This window comes from Eptesicus fuscus, chromosome 8 (genome assembly GCF_027574615.1).
Source record: "Eptesicus fuscus isolate TK198812 chromosome 8, DD_ASM_mEF_20220401, whole genome shotgun sequence".
NCBI classification, from domain to species: domain Eukaryota; kingdom Metazoa; phylum Chordata; class Mammalia; order Chiroptera; family Vespertilionidae; genus Eptesicus; species Eptesicus fuscus.
In genome coordinates, this window is record NC_072480.1 from 63,233,635 (window position 1) to 63,258,666 (window position 25,032).

General features: G+C 42.4%; 2 pseudogenes; one reads left to right on the plus strand and one right to left on the minus strand.

Annotated features, from left to right (window-relative positions):
* Positions 1-9,731: 9,731 nt before the first annotated feature.
* On the minus strand, positions 9,732-9,868 carry LOC129150149 (U2 spliceosomal RNA; annotated as a pseudogene).
* Positions 9,869-11,244: 1,376 nt separating this feature from the next.
* Positions 11,245-12,198, plus strand: LOC103288324 (E3 ubiquitin-protein ligase RING2-like; annotated as a pseudogene).
* Positions 12,199-25,032: the final 12,834 nt, after the last annotated feature.

Below are 25,032 nucleotides of genomic sequence, written 5' to 3' on the forward strand. Positions count from 1 at the left end.
TGGAAGATAATATTACCATTTTTTACTAATTGAGGCTACCAGATGTTTGCATTATGAGCACCTTGTGTATGGTTTTTATGCTTATTTGGGGGTGGTATTTTCGGTTATTTAAAATGTTGTCTCTGGAGAAAAGTGTGAGAACCTTGAGGGGGCAGCAGAGAAACATCACAGCTTAAAAAGTTAAAAGGACAATGGCTGAGCTTCATCATTTGGGGGACTAACTTATACTGAAGCTGTTTCTAAAGATTATACCAGTTATTTAGAAATACCTCAACACTGAGGCCTTCTCTCTGGTCGTCAGGTGTACAATGTGGCTGCCATTCCCTGGTGCTGGTCAGGATTATACTTTTATCTTCCCACGGTCAACTTTCAGAGCATAAATAGGCAAGAAATGCATGTTATAACAATGAACAATTAGAGCCTTTGGGGTAAAAAGATAGAAAATAATTCCCAAGTGGAATGATTCTCTCCTGGCTTAATTATTAATGTGTTTGCATTTTCTTTACTGACATGCCTCTATTGTTGGGACAAATAATCTAATTAACAACATAAATGTAGTAAGTAAGGCTTGAGGCCTGAGCTATTGTTTATGTAAAATTACTTTCAAAATTGTTCACTTTGGAGGATTTTCTTAAAAACCCATCCTTTCTATACACAGCAAAGGAAACCATCATCAAAATAAAAAGCCTACTGAGTGGAAGAAGATATTCACCAATGATACATTTAATAAGAGGTAATATCCAAAATGTATAAAGAACTCATAAAACTCAACACACACAAAAAATAAACAATCCAATTTAAAAATGGGCAGAGGACCTTTATAGACATTTCTCCAAAGAGGACCTACAGATGGCCAATAGACATATGAAAAGATGCTCAATGTCACTAATCATCAGAAAAATACAAACAAGTGTTGACAAAAATATGGAGAAAAGGAAACCTTCGTGTACTCTTGGTAGGAATGCAGCCACTGTGGAAAACAGTATGGAGGTTTCTCAAAAAATCAAAAATTGCCCTACCTGGTTTGGCTCAGTGGATAGAGCGTCAGCCTGCAGACTGAAGAGTCCCAGGTTCGATTCTGGTCAAGGGCACATGCCTGGGTTGTGGGCTGGATCGCCGGTGGGAGGTATGCAGGAGGCAGCCTATAGATGATTTTCTCTCATCACTAGTGTTTCTATCTCTCTCTCCCTCTCCCTTCCTCTCTCAAATCAATAAAAATCTATTTTTAAAAAAATTAAAAATGGGACTGCCTTATGACCCAGCAATTCCACTTTATGGGTATATACATGAAGAAACCCAAACCACTAATATGAAAGAACATATGTACCACCTATGTTCATTGCAGCATTACTTACAATAGCCAATATATGGATGCAACCCAGGTGCTCATCAATAAACAAGTGGATAAAGAAGGTGTGGAACATATATATGATGGAATATTACTCAGGCATAAAATAAAAAAAGGATGAAATTTACTATTGGGACAGCACAAATGGACCTAGAGGGTATTATGCTAAGTGAAGTAAGTCAGTCAGAGAAAGACATATACCATATGATTACACTTATATGTGGAATATAAAGAACAAAATAAATAAAATTGAAACAGACTTATAGATGCAGAGAATAGACTGAAGGTTGCCAGAAGGCTTAGGGGACTGGGTGAAAAGGGTGAAGGGATTAAGAAGTACAAATTGGCCCTAACCAGTTTGGCTCAGTGGATAGAGCGTAGGCCTCTGGACTCAAGGGTCCCAGGTTCGATTCCAGTCAAGGGCATATACCTTGGTTGTGAGCACATTCCCACTAGGGGTGTGCAGGAGGCAGCTGATTGATGTTTCTCTCTCATCAATGTTTCTAACTCTCTCTCCCTCTCCCTTCCTCTCTGTAAAAAATCAATAAAGTATATTTTTTTTAAAAAAAGAAGTACAAATTGGTGGTTACAAAATAGCCACAGGGATTTAAAGTGCAGCATTGGGACTATAGTGAGTAATCCTATTTAATAAAAGGGTAATATGCAAATTGACCATCACTCTAACACACAAGATGGCCGCTCCCATGTGGTCAAAGATGGCCACCCCCATGCAGACACAAGATGGCCACCACATGATGGCTAGCAGAGGAGGGCAGTTGGGAGGGACAAGGCCTGCAGGGGAGGGCAGTTGGGGGGGACTCAGGCCTGCAGGGGAGGGCAGTTGGGGGCAACCAGGCCAGCAGGGGAAGGAAGTTGGGAGTGACCAGGCCGGCAAGGGAGGGAAGTTAAGGGTGACTGGGTCAGCAGGGAAGGACAGTTAGGGGCAACCAGGCCCGCAGGGGAGGGCAGTTGGGGGCGACCAGGCCTGCAGGGGAGGGTGGTTAGTGGTGACCAGGCCAGCAGGGGAAGGCAGTTAGGGGCAATTGGGCTGGCAGGGGAGCAGTTAGGCATCTATCAGGCTGGCAGGGGAGTGGTTAGGGGCAATCAGGCAGGCAGGCAGGCGAGCAGTTGGGAGCCAGCAGTCCTGGATTGTGAGAGGGATGTCCCAGATTGGAGAGGGTGCAGGCTGGTCTGAGGGACACACACAACACCACCACCACCACCACCACCACCACCACCACCACCCCGGTGCATGAGTTTCATGCACCAGGCCTCTAGTATTATAAATAACTATGTATGGTGCCAGGTTATGGCGGGGGCGGGGGGAGCACTTTGTAAGGTATTTTATTTTCTAACCTTAATGCTGTACACCTGAAACTAATACAAAATAATATTGAATGTAAATTATAATTGAAAAATATTTTCTGTACATCTAGTGCCTAATAATTATTTGACCTTCAATAAGTGTGGGAAAGAATTCATTGCTATTTTATATCTAGCATTATTTTTAAAGCAATGTTTAGATCCCAAGTAAGCAAATGACTAAAAAGAATGTGGAGAAACCATGAGAGTTTTGTGATCAAAATAATAACATAGTAAGATTAAGAGAATAAGTGAGGATAAATATTAGAAAATATGAAAAACAACTTGTTACCCTAAAATACAGTTTAAGCTATCTCTATGTATTTACATTGCTGAAAGGAAATATGTGTGCCATATGGTGACTAGTTTTTACATTGTTATAAATTTGGCATATGCCTCTGAAGAAAATGATAGCCTTTATATATGATACAAAGACATAATTTGGGCATAACACTGGATTTTTAAATGGTCTTAATCCTCCCACACTAAGCAGTCAACATGAACACTCAATTTCTTTCTTTTTTTTAAATATATTTTATTGATTTTTTTACAGAGAGTAAGGGAGCGGGATAGAGAGCTAGAAACATCGATGAGAGAGAAACATCGATCAGCCGCCTCCTGCACACCTCCCACTGGGGATGTGCCCGCAACCAAGGCACATGCCCTTGACCGGAATCGAACCCGGGACCCTTCAGTCCGCAGGCCAATGCTCTATCCACTGAGCCAAACCAGCCAGGGTGAACACTCAATTTCTTAATTTCTGTGTATGATCAGGGCTTATGTGAACTACAGTATGATATAGATAATGATGTTGAACATGTTGTCATGTGATATTTGCCATGTGTATCTCCTGCTTGGTGAAATATTTGGTTATATCTTTGACCTATTTTACAACTGGATTGTTGCTAATCTGTTTGGGGGTTTTTGCTGTCAAGTTTGGAAAGTTCTTTATATATTATAGGTATAAGATCTTTGTCAGATAAATGATTTGCTAATATTGTTCCCAGTTGGTAGCTTATCTCTTCATTCTCATAAGAGTGTCTTTTGCAGCACAAAATAGGACAGGATCTGTATGCTGAAAATTACATGTTGATGAAATAAATCAGGTAATATCTAAATAAATAAAGAGATATAATGGACTTATGGAATGGAAGACTCAATATAGTGAAATGTCAATTTTCTCCAAATCGGTATGTAGAGTCAACACAGGTCCTATCAAAATCTCAGCAAATTTTTTTGTAGATATAGACAATCTGATTCAAAAATATACAATCTAATTCTAAAATGTTGGGTCCCTATCACTTGCAGTGGAATGGCAAACTAGAATAGCCAAAACAATTTTGACAAAGAAGAATTAAGTGGAAGGAAATACTCTGCCTGATGTTAAGACTTATTATCTAGCTATAGCAACCAAGACAGCTGGTATTGGAGGAGGAACAGACACATGGATTAATGGAAGAAAAAAGGGAGCCCAGAAATAGATCAGTGCAAAAATTCATTCAAAAACGGATATGAATTTAAATGCAAAATGTAAAACTATAAACCTTGTCAAAGGAAACATAGGAAAAACTCTTTAGGATTAGGGCTAGGCAAAGAGTTCTTAGACATGACATCTAAAGCATAAACCATAGAAAAAATTATAATACATTGGATGTCATCAAAATATTTGTGTCCATCTCCTTTTGAGGAACCATTCTTCCTCCAACCTCCCTCTCTAGATAAGGGAGCTGCCATTTTCTTAAATGATCCCATCTCTATGGTTGGAAGGGATGGGACACCTGACCCAAGCCAGGCCAACTGCAATACCTAGTCATCTGGTCATGAGAATTGGTGGAGCATGAACACATGATGCAAGCTGGCCAATCAGAATTCCCGTGGGCTTTTTCTACCAGTGCCCTGGAGGAAGCAAGTTCCCTTTCTTCTCTAAATATGGGATGGAGAGTAGGAGCCCAAGAGGCTACATGAGACAGCAGGTGTGCAATGGAAAAACATGCAAAGAAACTATGCCAAGGAGAGCAGAGTCACTGATCAGTCTTACATGTTCTTACTTCTAGGTGCTAGCCCTGGCTGATCCCATCCCTTCCCCAGAGCCCAAGGGAGGAATATCCCACAACCTGTAACCCATGCACAGTACACTGTTGGGGAATCTCTGCCATAGCCAGCAAGTCCCCCTTCTTTCTATCGCTGTTTGGGTTGGGTGTCTATCGCTTTCAATGAAAGGAATTCTGACTACTTCAGTTTGTGGACTCAGGACTATTTGACTTGAAAGGCTGTGTTTTTTACACCATGAGACACATTGCCTCCAGCACGGGCTGCCCTCAGCTTGATGAAGTATCCTAGAGAAACTTTTTCCTTGTCTTGGAAATTCACTCTTTTGGGGAGGATCATCATCTATACGTCTAACTTGGTTTCCACTACCTTTTCAACTACAATAGATGCTCCTGTCGGTAAAGACTAGAAATTTAGCTAACTTATTGCTGATTATCTACATATGCCAGTGAGCATGCATTCTCATGTTTTTTCATATAATGCTCAAGTATTTCATGATGTCATAATTTCTGTATTTCCCAACGAGGACACTGAGGAGCGTAAGGAATTGGCCCAAGGCCAAAGGTAATTTTCATCCCACGGACACTCCTGTGTTCCCTGTCAGCACTGCCCTTGAGGAGCTCCAAGTGCCTTTTTTATTTTTAATGAAAAAAAAAATCCTATTGGAACATTCGTATTACTGGTGGAAATGCAAAATGGTTCTACCACTGTGAAAACATTTCGCTGGTTCCTCAAAAATTAAACAAAGACCCAGTCTCCAGAACTGTGAGAAATAAATTTCTGTTGTTTATAAACAAAAGATAAAAACATTAAAATTAAACATAGAATTATTATATGACCCAGAAATTCCACTCCTAGGCATGTACCAAAATAATTGAAAGCAAGGTACTCAAACAAATACAAGTACATGGATGGTCATAGAAACATCCCACTGTCCCTCAATAAATGAATGGATAAACCAATTTGGTATATCTATACAATGGAATATTACTCAGCCATGATAAGGAATGAAATATTGATACATGCTACAATATGGATGAACCTCAAGAACATGCTAAGTGAAATGAAAGAACTCAGACACAAAAGTTCACATGCTGTATGATTCCATTTATAGGAAATATCTAGAATAGGTAAATCCTTAGAGACAAAATGTAGAATGGTGGTTTTCAGGGGTTGCAGGGAGAGGAGGAATATCCAGATTTTTATTTTTGAATGATGGAAATATTTGGGAAATGGGTAGAAGTATGGTTGCATAGCATTGTCAATGCACTAAATACCACCAAAATTTTCCTTTATTTTTATATTATGTGAACTTCACCTGAATAAAAATTTTAAAATTCTCATGAACACATACATATCATTGCACTGAAATGTATGAAATACATAAAGTCATTGTATACTGTGATGGTTAATTTTACGTATCTGCTTGACTGGGCTAAGGGATGCCCAGACAGCTAGTAAAACATTACTTCTGGGTGTTTCTGTGAGGGTGTTTCTGGAAAAGATTAGCATTTGAATCCATAGACTGAGCAAAAAAGATTGCCCTCAGCAATTAGGGTGGGCATCATCCAATTTCCTGAGGGCCTGAATAAAACGAAAAAGCAAAGGAAGACAAATTTACTTCCTGCTTGAGCTGGGACATCCATCTTCTCCTTCCCTGAGACATTGGTGCTCCTGGTTCTGAGCCTTAGGACTCAGACTGAATTCTACCACCAGCTTTCCTGGTTCTCCAGTTCACAGATGGTAGTTTGTGGCCCCAGCCTCCATAATCCCATGTCTTTCTCGTGTGTGTGTGTGTGTGTGTGTGTGTGTGTGTGTGTGTGTGTGTTCTCCCTAGAGAACCATTTTACTTTGGCTTCTCTTCTTTTCTCTCCTCCTTGTATCTTCATATCATGTCTTCCCCAGAGAAACTCATGTTAACACTGTGTTTCCCTACAAATATGTCATTTATGCATAGACATATACAAGGGTTTTTAGTTGTCTTATAAAATGGGATCATACTATACATGCCTTCTAGATCTTGCTTTTTTTTTTTTCTCACCAGAAATTCCTACTGAAATAGATCCAAGTACTGGTATAAATTTGTTTATTTTTAATGACTGTGTATTGGTGTTCTAGCAAGAACTGAAAGAAGACCCTAGTTCAGTCTACAATGTTTGCTATATGTTATTTTGTTCTCCCTTCTCATTTCCTTAAAAGTCCTCTAATTCTGTCCTTCATCTATTGATAATCCAAGATCAATGAGTCAGGTACTTTTAAATTGTGTTTCCAATTGTGCCGATGGACATAACCATATTATTTCACCCAGGCCGTCTTGGGACCAGTGACGTGCATTTTTAACACTACCAGACCTGAGGCCCTGAACCTAACTGTCCCCTATACCAGGGCTCCTGAGCATTAAAGAGAAAAAACAAACATGATATAGAAAAATGTTAGTTACATGCAAACAAGTGGTTAGAATAAGATAGAACTTGGAGACATTGTAGAAAATAGGTCTACCTTTCATCTAGTGCCAATATTCCAGCGGTATAACGGCAGATTCGGAAATTACCAAAAAATCAGTACAGCAGTCTGGTAGGACAAGGTCGAGGAGCAGTTTGTAACTGTTAGGAGCAAAGTTAACTTGTCCACATTGGTACTGAACCCAAAGCCTAGGCCTCATTACTGCCATGCGTGAACCCTGGAGATAGCCAGTGATGAAGATAATTAGCTGTGTAGACAGACTCTCTTCCCATGAGTCCTTAATGACCTGAACAATCTTTTGAAGCAAATAAAACAAGCTCAGATTGTTTTTCTGCATTAAAATGGAATCTTTTTTCTCAGCTTCCTCCAAAATAAGATTACTTAAAATATATATATTTTTTATTGATTTCAGAGAGGAAGGGAGAGGGAGAAAGATATAGAAACATCAATGATGCGAGAGAAACATTGATTAGCTGCCTTCTACATGCTCCACACTGGGATCAAGCCCACAACCAGGCATGTGCCCTGACCTGGAATAGAACCATGACCTCCTGGTTCATAAATCAACACAACCGCTGGGCCACACTGGCCAGGCCAAAATAAGATTTAATAATAAGAATTAGTAGTTTCAGAGGTTAATTGCACAGGTGAAAAAAGGGAAGAAATATCTCTTATTTTGTTCATCCAACTTGCTGACATCTGAAGCTATTTTCAATTGTTGTTTGTAGGCAAGGGAGAAGGCACTTAAATTTATGGAGCGTATCCAGCATAGCAGGTTGCCAACGCAATGTTTTTCCCAATGTTCTTCGTCCCAGGAAAGTGCCAGCCATTGTTATTGCTCTGCAGAATGAATGAGTGGTCTTCACTAATGAAGATTAAGCCATGGGCTGGGTAAGTTTGTAATCCTTGAGGGTGAGATAAAAATGAGAGATGGTGCTAGGCTGAGACTTGCAAAGTCACAGTGGCCTCAGACATTCCCACACGCCTCTCCTAGTAGATGCAAAACATGATCTTGCTGTTTATCAAAGGAAGGAAAGCAACTACAATTTTATAGCAGGGACGTTCCAGATTTGGTGCACTTGAAAGTTATACAATGCAAGTGGGGCTCTCTAAGAAAAAGAATACACAAATATATTGCTTTTGCACATTTTACAAAAATTGATGGCCATTGCTAGGGGCCTCAGAAGGAGCTTATACTAATAAGGAAACCTGAAGCTGATACTCCATTTGCTCCAGTAAATCCATCCCTGCTTTTGAGGACCTACTATGTGCTAGAAATTTTCACATGTGTTCTCTCATGTAACCCTCCCAACAATTTCATGAGGTTGGTGTTCTTACATCCATGCTTTCAGCATAGTAGGAAAAGTAACCACTTTTTTATTGCTTATATCTTTTTGTATTATTTGAATTTTCTATATATTACATATTTTTTATCATAAACAACAGTGAAGTCATTTTCATTTTGGAAAAATATGAAAAAGAAGGAAATATAACCACAGGTTTGTGTAGGTTTTAATGCCATTTTACCATCATGTGGCTGAAAGCCTGGCACACAGTAGGTCCTCAGTAATATTTGTCATCTATTTAAACAGATCAATCCTGCTTAAAAGGCTACATTCTTTACATACCTAAGTTGTCTGTAAAGGGCTCAATGCCAGGCTAAGGGAACGGAAAGACCACCTTATGGATAATGAGTCTATATCAAGCAAAGGCTACGATTCCAGAAAAATCAGTATGGCTCTTTGATCCCAAATTATCAACATCCTCTCCTTCACTATTATCATCTCTGCAAAAATAAGCTGTGTCCTTATGTCTGTTGAGACTTGAGATTTTGTTAATAAGAGGTAACATTATTTTATCTCATAACTAGGGGCCTGGTGCACGAAGATTCGTGCACGGGGGGGTGGGTCCCTCTCCAATCTGGGAGCCCTCAGGGGAGCCCTCTCCAATCCGGGAGTTTCTGTCTGTCTTTGCAATCATATGAGCTAATTGTCTGAGACCCCAACCCAGTTTGGTTTGTTGCTCACAGAATAATAGAGGCTTTTTTTTTCTTTGCTTCATTGGTGGAGATTTCCTGGAAGTTTTAGAATATCTTCCCTTTAATTTTTCCTAGACACTCTGATTTTACTTGTGTCTCTCACCTTTGCTTTCCCTCCATCCCCCACCGCAACAGTAACTTGCTCCAGGCTCACTTTGCTCTAGAGTCTAGGAGATCAGTCTGCCACCAGAACTACGATTCCCAGCATTCCTGGTGCTCCCCACACTCTGGGCTTCCGCTTTTGGTCCTGGGGCTGCCACCAGAACTATTATTCCCAGAATTTCTGGTGCTCCCCATGCTCTTGGTTTCCCCTTCCTGCTCTGCCAAGTCCTCCAAGCCACCAACTCTCCCTCTCTGCTCTCCATCTGGTGGCTTGGGGAGCCAAGTTCCCCAAGCCGCTCCACTCTCCGTCGGCTCTCCCGCTCTGCTCTCTGCCAGGCGCCTGTGTATGCAAATTAACTCGCCATTTTTGTTGGGTTAATTTGCATACTCACTCCTGATTGGCTAGTGAGCGTAGCGGTGGTACGGTCAATTTACATGTTTCTATTTTATTAAACTGATAAGAACAGATACTACACTTGATCTTAGCCAAAAGGCCGAGAAGCGATACCTCTTTTATTATATAGGATTGGAATTAAGGTTTTACCATTCCTCTGGGATTTTAACATTAATTCCTCCCTCTTACTGCAGCTGATTCTTAAGAACCATTTGTGGAGAAGGTGGTATTCTGAGGGTGCAGTAGGCTCTCAGAGAACTGACTTCTGGGCAAAAGTAGGCACCACCTCCACCAGAATCAATAAAATCTGATGATGCCATTCCGAGGAAAGATGTAATAAGTTCTAGGGAGGGAGTCCCTATGTGCACCACAGGGACTGGGCTTGTTTTCCCTAGTTCTTGATGGCAAGGCTCAGGCCAGTGGGTGAAAGCTGTAAAAGCCCAGGTGGGGTCTATCAAAGGAAAAGGTTACCAGTAAATAGAATGGATCCACAGAGGAACGGGTACTGTATGGAGAACTGAGCTTTTCATCACCATTAATGTTCAACCTAAGGCTGATGAAGTGATATTATAGGGGCTTGAACAAGGCATTCACATTTTAAGGCTCTCAGTTTTAAGAATTAATTATTAATTCTGTGGAGCTGAGAATTTGGGCTAGCTAGAAAAGTATTTACACACTACATTCTTCATTCTGCAAAATATTTTGGTTGTCCTGTCACATAACCCATATGTTCTTACCAATACAAAGATCTCCTAGAAACTTTTACATTTGTCATGGGAAGGCTTTATTTAGGGTAGCCTAGAAAATAATACACTTCATTTCCTTTCTTTTTTTAAAATATATTTTTTGTTGTTTTCAGAGATAGGAAAGGAGAGGGAGAGAGAGATAGAAACATCAGTGATGAAGAGAGAATCATTGATCGGTTGCCTCCTGCATATACCCCCACTGGAGATCGAGCCCGCATCCCAGGCATGTGCCCTGACCAGAATCGAACTGTGACCTCCTGGTCCACAGGTGGATACTCAACCACTGAGCCATGCTGGCCGGGCTACACTTCATTTTCAATTTGTGAATACAAGAGGGAGTTGAGAGAAGCTATCTGCTTGAATGCATTTTGTTTGTATAGTCTTACTCCTACACAGAAGACTATAGGTTTATAGATAACCAAAGATAAATTAGAAAATCTAGGTAAGAGGGAGGCTGCTGGGGGTGGGGTCAGGTGGCCAGAAAGGGGCTGCAGCTGGGGGACCTCCAGGCCAGCACCTGGCTGAGGTCATGCACCCAGCAGGTCCCTGTCCCACAGTTCCACCCCCTCCTCGCTCTGCTTGCTCCTTCCTTCCCCCCCTCTCCCCGCGGTCTGTCATGAATATTGAGCATCCTCTGTTGTATTTCCTGAGCTCCACTGCCAAAGGTGGGAGGGTGGGGGTGCTTGTATCTGAGTCTGGCTCCAGCGCTGCCAGCCGAGTCCTCCGCTGGGCGGGAGCCGCAATGTCTCAGGCTGTGCAGAAGAATGGAACTAAACCATTAAGCAAAACATGGGAACTCGGTTTATATGAATTACAAGGAACACCTCAGGAAGCAATAACGGATGGCTTGGAAATTGTGGCTTCACCTGGAAGTCTATGCAGTGAATTAATGTCCCAGTTTGTTGGGATATGTTGAAGAACACCCTAACTACAAAGGAGTGTTTACGTCGTTTCTGCCAGACTGCATTATCACTGCCCTCAGCAGTGGCAACAAAGGATGTCCTACGTGTCAGAAAAAGCGAGTTCCCAAAAGATCACTAAGGCCCTAACTTCGATGCACTCATCATCAGAATTTGTCCAGGATGAATGTGAAGCTCCTCAAGAAAGAGTATGAACCAGGAGAAACAAGCACAACAGAGAGCAAGCGCTGGGTCACAGCATCGAGGAGGGACTGAAGTACAGGCCACGAACAGACGACAGGGAGCCAGGAAGCGACAGATCGAAGGCGGTAGCGGGGCCAGAGACAATGGTGACAGTTCTCACTGTAGCAACGCGTCCACACACAGCCAGCAGGAAGCAGGACCCAGTAACAAATGGACCAAAACACCAGATTCTGGGCAACAGTGGCAACTGATCCAGTCATGGCTGGTGCTGGGGAAATTGAGTTAGTATTTAGGCCTCATCCCACACTTATCAGAAAACATGACAGTGCGTAGACAAGGTACATAAAGACTTCAGGTAATGCCACTGTTGATCATTTTCCAAGTATCTGGCTGTGAGGTTAGCTATAGAACTTCAAAGCAAAGAAGAACGAAACCAGGCGACCCTTGATACAGCCAGTGAGAAGCACCATACCACCTGTACAGCAACAGCCAGTGGGCAGTTCCCTGTATTAAATGGCCCTTTTTCTTTGGAATTGGTCAGTGAGAAATGCTGGAAAGTGAACAAACCAATGGAACTTTTTATGTACCCATGAAGGAGCCTTTACTAAAGCTATTTCAGAGAATGCACTGTTTTTATAGCCTTTTTTTATTATTAAAAATGTATCATTACTTTTGTGCACAGAATCTTGGATATGTTGGTCAGTTTTCTTCCTGAGCCAGACTTATTTATACTATTAGAATCTTTTCCCCTTAATTTAAGATTTCCTTTTTGGAAGGGATTACAATTATTCAGAACTTTTTATTTCCTTTTAAAAAAATATATCTAATTTGTATGTCTTGACAAAGTATGGTTCCATTTGGAGCACCCTTTGATCCAGGCATTTTCCATAGTTCTGTATTCTTAAGATTTAGTTGGCCATCTTTTCCCCTCCCCTCAATAGTTTAGGGCTTACAAAGTGTTAAATATGTATTTTGACTTTTTTTCTTTGGAATCTTTTATATTAACTAGGGGCCCAGTGCACAAATTTGTGCACCTTGAAAGGAACTGTTGGCCTCAAGGCTGCGGTGGGCACAGGGGAGGGTCTCGGCCCATCCTCCGCACCCCCTGCCTGGCCCCTCCCACCACAGCCCCCGTTCCCTGTCTGCCAGCAGCCCCGCTCCTGCCGCCGCCGTTCCCATGCTCTGACGGGGTCGGCCCCACTCGAACCTGCTGACGGCATGGAGCAAGTGGGTCCGGCGCCAGCAGCAAGTGCGAGCAGCGGCTGCCAGCCCTGATCGCCTCTCAGGAGCAGGGGGAGGTGGAGAAGCCCTGAGGGGAAATCGGGGCTGGCAGCTGCCGCTCGCACCTGCTGACAGTGCCAAGAGATGAGGGCTGGCACCGGGCACCAGCAGCAGGTGCAAGTGGGGCCGGTGCCGGCAGCAGGTGTGGGCGCTGGCAGCAGATGTGAGCACCTGGAGGGACCGCAGTGTGTGGGAGCAAAGAATTTTCAGTAGCCACCAGAGGCTCACCCCGATGACAGTGACCAGCACCCCGCCTTGGTCTGGCGCCCCCATTCACCTGCTCCACCATCCCACTGTGGCTCTGCCAGCTGCTGCCAACACCCACCATGTTCCACATGCGACCCCTGGTGGTCAGCACACGTCACAGCGACTGGTTGTTCAGTTGTTCGGTTGTTTGGTTATCCCGCTGATCAGTCCATTTGCATATTAGGATTTTCTATATATAGATGGGTGTTTTTATATAAGCTGTAGTATCTTCATAAAGACCAAGTCTCAAATTCACTATGCTTAAGAATTCTCATAGGATTACTGTTTTCATGGTATTTTCTTCCATGATATCTCAATTTTTTTTTTTAAAAAAAAGGTTCTTTATGAACTTACTGTTCATTGTCATGCAATGTTATTTTTTTTACCCCTCTAATTTTGGAATTTCTGATTTGGGGCAAGGGAATCACACAAAAATCTCAAGTTCTAGGACAGTGATGGCAACCTTTTGAGCTTGGTGTGTCAAACTTCGCCAAAAAACTGAGCATAACTCGGGTAGTGTGTCACTTTGAGGAAAAAACTAACTCCAAGACTCTAGTCGCAAATGTTTCATCCTCGGCATGCGGCCACGTGTCATCAGAAATGGCTACGCGTGTCAGTGCTGACACGCGTGTCATAGGTTCGCCATCACTGTTCTAGGAGAACTTGGTTCATTTACAGATTTTACTGAGGAAAACAATATTATATTGGTGAGAGGAAGACCTATTTCTTTAAACTTTTAAAGTAGCATTCTCAGAATAACGCATAAAACATAGATGGGTATACCGAAACCGGTTTGGCTCAGTGGATAGAGCGTCAGCCTGCGGACTGAAAGGTCCCAGGTTCGATTCTGGTCAAGGGCATGTACCTTGGTTGCGGGCACATCCCCAGTAGGGGTTGTGCAAGAGGCAGCTGATCGATGTTTCTCTATCATCAATGTTTCTAACTCTCTATCCCTCTCTCTTTCTCTCTGTAAAAAATCAATAAAATATAAAATAATAATAATAATAATAATAAAACATAAAACATAGATGGGTACAGATCAATGTATTGTATAAAAGTGAACACCCATGAACCCACCTTTCTGTTGAACTTCCTCGAAGTCCCTTCATGGAGACCTTCCTTCTTCCTCTTCAGTGGTGCTCACTGTCTGGACTTCTCACACTGCGTTTTCTTTTGCCTGTTTTGTGTTTATGCGAATGGAATAATAGCATACAGATGCTTTGTGCCTAGCTTTATCTTCTTCGCTTCACATTATGTTTGTGAAATCCACCTATGTTGTTGCATGTGAGAGTAATGCATTCTTTTTATTGTCATGTAGTATTCTATTGAATAAATGTACCAAAATGTGTTTATCTCTTCAACTGTTCATGAACATTTAGGTTCTTTATTAAGAACAATGCAGCATTATTCACAGTAGCTAGGAGGTGGAAATAACCCCGATGTCCATCAGGGAATGAATGGATAAACGAAATATGGTTTATACATACAATGGAATATTATTCATTTTTTACAAGAAAGGAAATTGTAACACCTGCTACAACATGGATAAACATTGAAAACATTATGCTAAGTGAAAAAACCAGTCACAAAAGAATAAATACTGTATGATTCTACTTATATGAGGTGCCAAAGTAGTAAAATTCATAGAGATAGAATGCAGAATGATGGTTGCAGGGGCTGGGGATAGAGAGGAATGGGGAGTTATTGTTTAATGACTACACAGTTTTAGTTTAGGAAGAAAAAGACAATTCTGGAGATGAATGGTCATGATGGTTGTACAATGGTATAAATGTACTAAATGCCACTAAACAGATTTTGTTATGTATATTTTGCCACAATAAAAAAGGAATGAAAAAGAACAATGCTGCATTGCACATTCCTTTTTTTTAGCTTTATTCCCCCATTCTCCCAGCTTTATTGAGATGTAATTGACATATAACATTGTGTAAATTTAAGATGTATAACATGATGATTTGATATCTATACTAATAAATGGGTAATATGCTAATTAGACCGGGTTGACCAGACATCTTCTGGTCATTCAGTCCTCCTTCTGGACAAAGCCACGGTGGCGGGGGCCGAGGCAGAGGCAGTTAGGGGCAATCAGGCCAGCAGGCAGAGGGGTGAGGGGCGATCAGGCAGGTAGGCAGAGGCAGTTAGGGGCAATCGGGCAGGCAGGCAGAGGGGTTAGGGGCAATCAGACCAGCAGGCAGAGGCAGTTAGGGGCGATCAGGCAGGCAGGCAGAGTGGTTAGGGGCGATCAGGCAGACAGGCAGGCAGGTGAGCGGTTAGGAGCCAGCCATCCTGGATTGCGAGAGGGATGTCCCAGATTGGAGAGGGTACAGGCCGGGCTGAGGGACCCCTTCCCCCCTCTGTGCACGAATTTCGTGCACCAGGCCTCTAGTACATATATATTGCAAATTGATTACCACAGTAAGGTTACCTAACACCTCCACACCCACCTCCTCACACAATTACAATCTGTTTGGTATGTGGTGAGACCATTTAAGATCTACTCTCTTAGCAGCTTTTAAGTATGCAGTACAGTATTGTTAACTATAGGCACCATGCTATACATTACATCCCCAGGACTTATTCATCTTACAACTGGAGGTTGTGCTCTTTGACCAACATCTCCTCATTACCCTCCTGCTTTCCCCCAGACCCAGCAACCACAATTGTACCCTCTGTTTCTATAAGTTTGTCTTTTCTATTTTATTTCAGATTTCATATGTGAGTGTGATCATATAGTATTTGTCTTTCCCTGTCTGACTTATCTTACTTAGCATAATGCCCTCAAAGTCTGTCCATGTCGCAAAAGGCAGGATTTCCTTCTTTTTTTAATCACTGAAAACTATTCCATTGTATGTGCACACCACGTTTTCTTTATTTGTCCATCTATTGATGGACACTTAGATTGTTTTTACATCTTGGCTACTGTGAATCATGTTGCAATGAACATGGAGGTGCAGCTATATCTTCAAGATAGTTATGTCATTTTTTTAGTATATGTACCCAGAAGTGGGATTGCTGAATTATATGGTAGTTCTGTTTTCGCTTTCCACAGTGGCTGCACCAATTGACATTCCCACCAACAATGCATGAGAGTTCCCTTTTCTCCACACCCTCTCCAACACTTGTTATTTTGTCTTTTTTAGATAACAGCGATTCCAACAGGTGTGATACATTGCACACTCTTGTACATGGCTTTTGGTGAACATACTAATTTTCCTTGGAATTGCTGAATCATAGGACAGGTGTATGTTTAACTTTAGTAACTATCTAGACCAGGTTTTTAAGCTGTGAAGGACCAGTCACATTTCTATGAGATGGTTGTCTTCATTTCTATCATCATGTAACAAATTAGCACAAACTTAGAGGCTTAAAATAAGCGCCCATTTGTTATTTCGCAGTTTCTTTGGGTCAGGAGTCTGGGCCCAGTTTAGCTGAGTCCTTTCTCAGGACAATTTGGGAAAATCTTCCCGAGGTGTACTGGAACCAGCCTCCGAAGGAGGACGACCAAGAGACCAAAGGAAGAGGGTGACAACTCCAGAATTAAACAGTTTATTAAGCGAAATTCCAGACAGATTCCGTCTTAGGCGGCGGCAAAATAGTGGATCTCCAAGCCGAAAGGGGATGGGGGCTTGATATACAGAGCCTGCGGGATCACAGGTGGCTTGTAGCTAAGTGGCACCTGCTGTAAGAGCTTTATACTCCAAAGCAGTAAACAACTTAACGAGCTTACTTACCTATGTAAGAACATTCCTTTCAGGTGACACAGGCCTTCCCCTCCCGGGGTAAACTGGTGGTCACAGAGACACATGCTTCCTAAGATGGTGTCTGTCACGTCAAGCCCAGAAACCATTAGCCTAACATCGGGGTCTCCAGAGGCTGTTATTAAGGTGTCAGAGGCTGCTGGGGTCTCATTTAAGGCCCAGCCTCCTCTTCAAGTGTATGTGGTTGCTGGCAGAATTGGATTCCTTGCAGTGTGGGTCATTCCTGCTTCCCACAGTGGCTCTGTGAACAGAGATTTCAACCTCTTTCCAGTGGTTCTGGCACCACAGCCCTCAACACCTCTGGTTTTTCTGAAGCATGCCGGTGTGGTCCTCTCAAGTAAGTGTTGCCTTGTGTTGCCAATGTCCTATCTCAGGTTCTGTCTACGTTCTGCCTGTGAGTCGTTTTCAATGCTGGGGAGGCAAAGGGTGATAAAAACAAAAACAAACAAACAAACAAAAAACTTGGCTGAAGACAGGACAGCCCAGAACTAGGGGGATTGTGAATTTCCCTCCGTCTTAGCGAGTGGAGGACAAGAGCCAAAAGCTAAGTGTTCCTGTCTCCTGTCACTCAGGTGGACACTTCTGAAAGGTAATCTATACCCTTCCGAGGGCCTTTGCTATTTCTCCATTGCAACTGTTCATTTCTTAAAATTATTATTTGTTTAAAATTTCTAGCATTTCAGCATCAGGATCTAGAGAATGCAATTTATACTCAGCAGTATAAGGACCCTCAAATAAAGATGAAGGTTGTGTCTATCTATCTAGTTCCTAAATATTTTTAAGCTTTTAATTTTGTTTTGTTTAAATATGTTCTTAATGATTTCAGAAAGAGGAAGGGAGAGGGAGAGATAGACACATCAATGATGAGAAAGAATCATCTATTGGCTGCCTCCTGCATGCTCCCCACTGGGGATTGAGCCTGGAACCCAGGCATGTACCCTGACCGGAAATTGAACCGTGACCTCCTGGTTCCTGGGTCAATGCTCAACCACTGAGCCACACCAGCTGGGCTAAGCTTTTAATTTTGAACTAATTTTAGACTTACACAAAAGTTGGAAAAATAGTTCATAATTCCTATATACCACTCACACAACTTCCCCTAATAGTAACAACTTACATAACCATGGTACAATGATCAAAACCAGACCTTTTGGAACAATATGATTAAACAAACTGTGGACCTCATTCAAATGTCACCAGTTTTTCCATGAATATCCTTTCTCTGCTCCAGCACCCTATCCAGGATTACACATTGTATTTATTGTTATTTTTCATAGTCTCCTCCAGTCTGTGATAGTTCCTCAGTCTTTCCCTGTCTTTCATGATCTTGACACATTTAAAGAGTACCGGCCAATTATTTAGTAGAATATCCCTCAATTTGGGTTTGTGTAATGTTTTCTCATAATTAGAATGATGTTATGGTTGTTAGCAAGAATATCACAGAAAAGCTATTATGTCCTTTTCAGTACCGTAGACACAATGGAGCCTGATGTCAAAATACCTTATTATTGGTGACGTTAATTTCCCTTGATTGCTTGGTTGTGGTGGTGTCTGTTGGCTTTCTCTACTGTAAAGTTACTTTCTTTTTTCCAGGGAGATACTTTCAGATTAGGCCAACATCCTGTTACGTCTCAAAGCTTCACCTGCCAATTTTAGCATCTATTAGGTCAGTGGATCTTGACTGTCACAATTATGTGTTAGCCTAGTGGCAATTTTTATTTCTCTATTTTCTTCTACTTAATTAATTGGAATTCTTCTATAAGGAAGAGCTGCACCTTCTCCCATATATTTGATCATTTCTATCAGTATGGAATCATGGATATTGTTTTATTCTAGGTGCTGAAATCCAATACTGTCATTATTTATTTATTTATTATTCAGATTGTTCCAGCTCCTCACGGAGCCCCTTCAGGTTGAGTCCTGTGTTCTTTCAAACAAGCTCCCCCCAGCTTTTTTGAGCACTTCCTTACTCTGGTGCCACAAGATGTGCCAAGATCATCCTGTGTTTTCCCTGCCAGCCCTGGAACTAAGGAACCCCTTCCCCAAGGAGCCCTGGTTCCTTCTGTTGGAGAAAGGTGTTTAGAAACCATGATTGGGGTGCCAGGTGTTCTAATTGTTGTGGAAGGGTCATTGCTTCCAGGCCCTTTCAATAGACAAAGCCAGGAAGGAGATGTAGACATATAAACTAACCCAACATTCACACACATACATACACACACAGCTGCATGGATATTTCTATATCTGTCTGTGTACTTACTTAAAACCATGAATTTATACTGATATCTCTGACACTAATCCAGTACCACAGGGTCCATTTTAGCCTTTCTTTGGAACTTCCTTTTCCAGTGATGAAAAACCTGGCTTTTATTATCTACTAGAGGCCCGGTGCACGAATTCGTGCACAGGTGGGGTCCCCATAGGGATGGGGAGGTCGGGACATGATTGGCCCTCTGGCTGGGCGGTGGGACACCCTTGCTGGCCCAGGATCCGGATCCGTCCTACTGACATTTGCGCCAGTTGTAGGGAGCCACCTGGTGGCCACTTTTATATTGTTTCTCCCTTGTGGAGCATCTAGGGAGGGGAAGCTGCTGCGGTGCCTGAGGCTGACTTCCAGGAGGCCAGCGGCACTGTCAGGATCATGCCGGCAGCACCGGTCCATTGGTACCTGTCCCATTCTCTGGAGATTGGACCTGCAGGACTACTGAGGGAGGGAGTGTCTGCCAGCGGGCTGGTGGGCCACCGGGACAGGTCTCAGCTAAGCGGCACTCCCGCTGTGAGAGCGCACGGACTACCAGGGAGCAGCTCCTGTGTTAAGTGTCTGCCCCCTGGTGGTCAGTGAGTGTCATAGTGACCAGTTGTTCCGGTTGTTCCAATTGTTCGGTTGCTTAGACTTTTATATATATAGACTAGAGTCCCAGTGCACAAAATTCGTGCACAGATAGGGTCCCTAGCAGCTGCTGGCCACTGGCTGGGGCCTCCCTTTCCCCAGCTGCCTGCCGCTGACGACCAGGGCCTCCCTTTGCAACCGCGTTGGCCTGGCGCCGCCTGCTCACCTGCTCCACCATCCCGCTGTGGTCCCGCTCTTGTCAGGGCCCATCGGGGCCGGCAGCACCTTCACTGATGCCTGCTGCCAGTGTCACGTTGCCGACACTGCCATGTTCCGCGCCGCCCCCTGGTGGTCAGCGCACATCTAACTCCCGGTTGGTCGAACTCCCGCCTGTAGGGACTATTTGCATATTAGCCTTTTATTAAATAGGATAGTGTATTTACTTATTTGCTCAATTCTAGTACACCATTAGTAATTTTGGAATCACTAACCCATACCACTGTGAGAAACACACTAACAAGATTATAACATCAATAGTGGCCCAGTGCACAAATTCATGCACATTAAAAGGAAATTAATTAGAAGAAATATTTTAATATCGCTATTCACCCTTTATAATACTAGTAGAAGTGTCAACCAAATTCACAATCGACAATGACAAATTGAAACATACGCGTGCAATTGGTGCCAGCGAGAGCATTATTTGTATCACGCATGTGTGAGTCAACTTAGCCTTTTATAGATATAGAACAAACTTGCTTAAGTAGACCTGCTTTCTGATTTAGCTAAACTTTTTCCAGCCCAGTGAAGCACCCCAACTTCTCTTTCAGGTAATTGTCAGCAACACAGCAGTAAATATCAACATGAAGCAGATTATTATTGTAGATCATGCAGGGAGAACAAAGGGTAAAATATTTAACTGCAGCAGTGTTTGACTATATTCTGTGCAGTGACAAAACCTGAGGTCATTTTCAAGGTCCACCATTTCTTACTTATTTTCACTCGGGTCAAGTTTCTAAACTTTCTAAATCTCCATTTTCCGGCCAATGAAAAGAGATTAGGATTCCATCAAGTCTTCTATCTACCTACTCCAGGACTTCTGTGAGGATTAAATGAGATGAGGCACAGGAAAACACTTCACAGACATTTGGTTACAGTGTAAAGTGTTTCCACCTGGCTATAAAGCAAGTTGTGTTCCTGGGCTGAAGAAACTGCAAGGAGGCTAGTTGTCACTAGGGAGAGAAAGCCGGGTGTTGCTATGTGACATCATTACCAAACAGAGGGAAGGACGCTTAGCATATTAGCCTCTTATATATATAGATGTTCTTTTCTGTTGGTGTCCGGTAAAGGTATCGTTTACCAAAGCTACCTACATTAGTACTTTTCTTGAACATCCCCTTCAGTGCTGTTGGTGATTTGTTTGCGATACAGTTAAGGATGATCTGTTGGCATTTATATTTTATTTTGGTGTTTGAAGGGTGCATGAAGCATTACTGTAGTTCTAAGGATCAGAGCAATACCAAAGATATACTCAGAGAAATGTCAGTCCCTCCATAGCCATCATGCCTTGATTTCATTCGCCTCCTTTTCTCATTCCTTTCCCATCCCTCCCACCATAGATATTGGTATCTCTTTAGTTCCTGATTTACCCCTCCTCTATTTCTTTTGGACAAATAAGCAGATACAGATGTGTTTCCTTATAATCTCTTCCTTCTTACAAGAAGCTTAGCTTACTATACATAAGCTCCCGCTCTTTGCTGTTTACTTCACAAAGTCACTCCATACCACTTCATAGAAGCATTCCTTTCTTTTTCTATAGCTGTGTATTACTCCATTACTTGGATTACTACAGCTTATTCAGCCACTCTACTATATGTGGGCACTTGGGTTATTTCTGATGTTTCGCAATTACAATCAATGCTGCCATGAATAATCTTATGCATTGTTGGAGGCATATCCACAGTGTCGATTCCTAGAAGTCAAATTGCTGAATTGCTGGGTCAAAAAGTGAGAGTGCATATATAGCTTTGTTAGATTCTGCTAAGTTTCTCTCCAGAAAGATTATGTTGGTGTGCATGCCCACCAGCAATATATGAATTTCCGTTTCCCCACAACCTCAACAACGGAATATGTTGCCATATTTTGAAATCTTTGCCTGTCAGATAGGTGAGAAATGGTATCTTAGTGTTATTTATTTTGAGTTATTTATCTTGGACATTATTTCATAGGTTTGAGAACAGTTTTTATATCGTTTTTTGTGAATTGTTTGTACATGTTCTAGTCCTATTTTTCTATTGTACTTTTAGTCTTTTACCCCTCGTTTTTTAGAAGTATTTTTTTAATGTTAGTAGCCCTTTCCTGTATAATATTTTGCAACTCTTCTTCATATAACCTTTGCACATGTCTGTTCTGATCACCTCCTATCTATTCCACCTTAAGGAGGGCTTTCCCCATCCTAAATAGTGTGCAACAGCTGAACACACAGCACCAACACTGGACACATGAAATGGACAGCAGTGTGTTAGTCACACATGCTCACAGCCCAGGAGGACACCACATGCTGTGTGGCCACCCAAGGGTTGCACTCAGGACCTGAGTGAACCAGAAACTGTGGGAGGCAGACGCTGTAGTACCAGAGGTGCCCCCTGGTTCCTGCAGGAGAATGCGATTGGCTTGTTTGAATAAACTCAGGGATCCTTCCCACGGGGCGGTCAGCATATCTGACAAGAGCAGGAGAACTATGGTTAAGTCTTTGGGACCCTGTGAGGCTCAAAGATACCAAGGCAGCATGTGGAATTTCAAGGCTTACAATGCAATATCTTGTTAAATTTATTCCTGAGTGGTTTATCTTATTTGGTGCCATGGTAAATAGGGTTTTCTCTACCATTGTCTGTAACTAAACAATATTTTTGAAAAGTTAACGCAGGCAGCAGGGGAAGGCATCTGCCATTTAGAGATGTGAATACAAGAAAGCCTCAATTTTACAACTGAAAAACCAGGAAAGACATTTAGAGAGCAATTTAGGCCTAGGCATTGCCATCCTGGGTCATTTACCCTATCAAACTGTTCTGCTTTGAAAGTAGAAGAGCTGCATTTGTAAATCCTCCAGAACAGAACAGGCTACCATTAAAAACCATCCATTTCAAGGATCATTAAAAATGGACAATTTAATTTGCATTTCAAAGGTAGACTCAGAGAAAAGAAAAATCTGTCAGTAGGACTAGTAGGGGAAGTTTAATGATGCAAATTATTATCTTTTGTCTTAATGGGAAATACAATATATAACAACAAGGTATTAAAGAGGAACTAAAATGATATAAAAGCAACCATACTAATGATTTAACAAAAGAAAACAATGAAACCAACTATCCCTCAAAAGAAATTGCAAACCATGCTTAAAGATCCATAGTGAGATTAATGTCTCATTCATTTATTTATTCAACAGTCATTTACTGAGTGCCTACTATGAGTCAAGATCCATTCTAAGAGCAGACATTCAGAGGTCAAGTTTACAGTCCTGGCCCTCAAGTTGCTTACAGGGAAAATGGGCAAGCAAACAGGGTTGTGCCAGGCGTCACAGGGCTCCACTCAGCTGTATGAGGAGGCAAGGAAGGGACACCTACCCCAGACTAAGAAAGAGAAGGCTTCTCAGCGGATTGGCACCTAAGCCTAAATTCCAGGGGTAGAGAGGCGTTTTCCAGGCAAAGGAAGACAGGAAGGGAATTCCTGGCAGAGGGAAGAGAATCTGCATTCAGGGACGTAGAAAAGGAGGCCTGAGTGGCTGGAGCTTAGGGCAGAGGAAGGTGTGACTGCACAGGTAGCCAGGGGTTGAATAAGAAGGTTCTTGCATTCCAGGTGAAGAATTTGGACCTAATTCTAAAGGCAATGGGGAGTGTTGAAGAATTTTAAGGGGAGTGATAGGATCAGCTATGCAGCTTTAAAAAACTACTCTGGCTCCCTGAGAAGGACAGACTGCAGGTTTGGGAGGACAAGTAGGAAGATGATGCAATAATTCAGAAAGAACAATATGCGGACCGGGAGGCAGTGGATGGGAGAAGAAAAGTGGGACAGATATGGGTTATATTAAGGAAAGAGAATCAACAGGTCATGTTTATGGATTGGACTTGAAAGGTGGGGTGGGGGTGGGGGTGGAGGCAAGGCTGTCCCCAAGCTTTTGACTTGCGTGACTAGGGTTTTAAGGAGCAAAGATGATGGTAAGTTCAATTTGATATGTGCTGAGTTTATTGAAGTCAGCAGTGCTAAAATGTTCATTAGACCAGTGGTTCTCAGCCTTTTAAGTGCATGAGAATCACCTGGCAGTCTTGTTCAGCTGCAATTCTGTAAGTCTGGGATGGGCTCAGAGTTGGACAGGGTCCCAGGTGATGCTGCTACTGGATGATGAACCACACTTCGAGGAGTAAGGCTTTAGACTTAGGAGGTCAATTAATTCTTTTTAAAAAATGTTTTTATTGATTTTAGAGAGAGAGGAAGGGAGAGGGAGAGAGAGATAGAAACATCAATGAGAGAGAAACATCGATCAGCTGCCTCCTTCACGCGCCCCCACCCCCACCAGGGATTGAGCCTGCAACTGGGCATGTGCCCCTCCCTCCCTCTGCCTCCCAAATCCTTCTCCATCTTGCGCATCTCCTCTCAAAGCCAAGGGCTTTCTCAACCAAAAGAGGGGGTGGGATTCTCTGCGGCATTGCCTGAGCTTTCTGCTTGGGCTCAGCATCCCCCAAACCATTAATGAACCCTTGAAGCAATGAAAGACAGAATCATGTTTCTGGGAACCGAGAGGAGAAAAAATACCCAGAGCAGCAAGAGACAGACGCAAATTAAAATGTGTGGTGACAGGCTCCCTGCGGGTTGCTCAGAGATTCCTCAGCACCATGGCCTTGAGTGAGAACGCCGGCTGGCTGGAGCCTGTGGCTTCAGGAAGAATGGGTATGAAGGGGTGTAAAGGAAGGGGTGAGAGCCCACCACAGAGAGAGGTGCTGGAATCCTTGACAGCATGGCTACAATCATATGTTCTCTGTAGGAAAGAGAATATAGCTTTTAAGTGGCTAGGAAATATTATTGTACCAGTAGAAAGAGAAATCTATTTTTTTTCTATTTTCTGAAGAGAATGAGTATATTTCAAAGATAAGTCACTGTAACAGCCAGCTAACTGTAACTAGAGACCTGTAGCTTTGTGGATTTTCCTCTGAAATTATTATTGTTTTAAGTTGTTAAGAATAAATTATTGCAAAAAAAAAATACTATACTACAGTCATTCGTAAGTCTTATGACTGAAGATC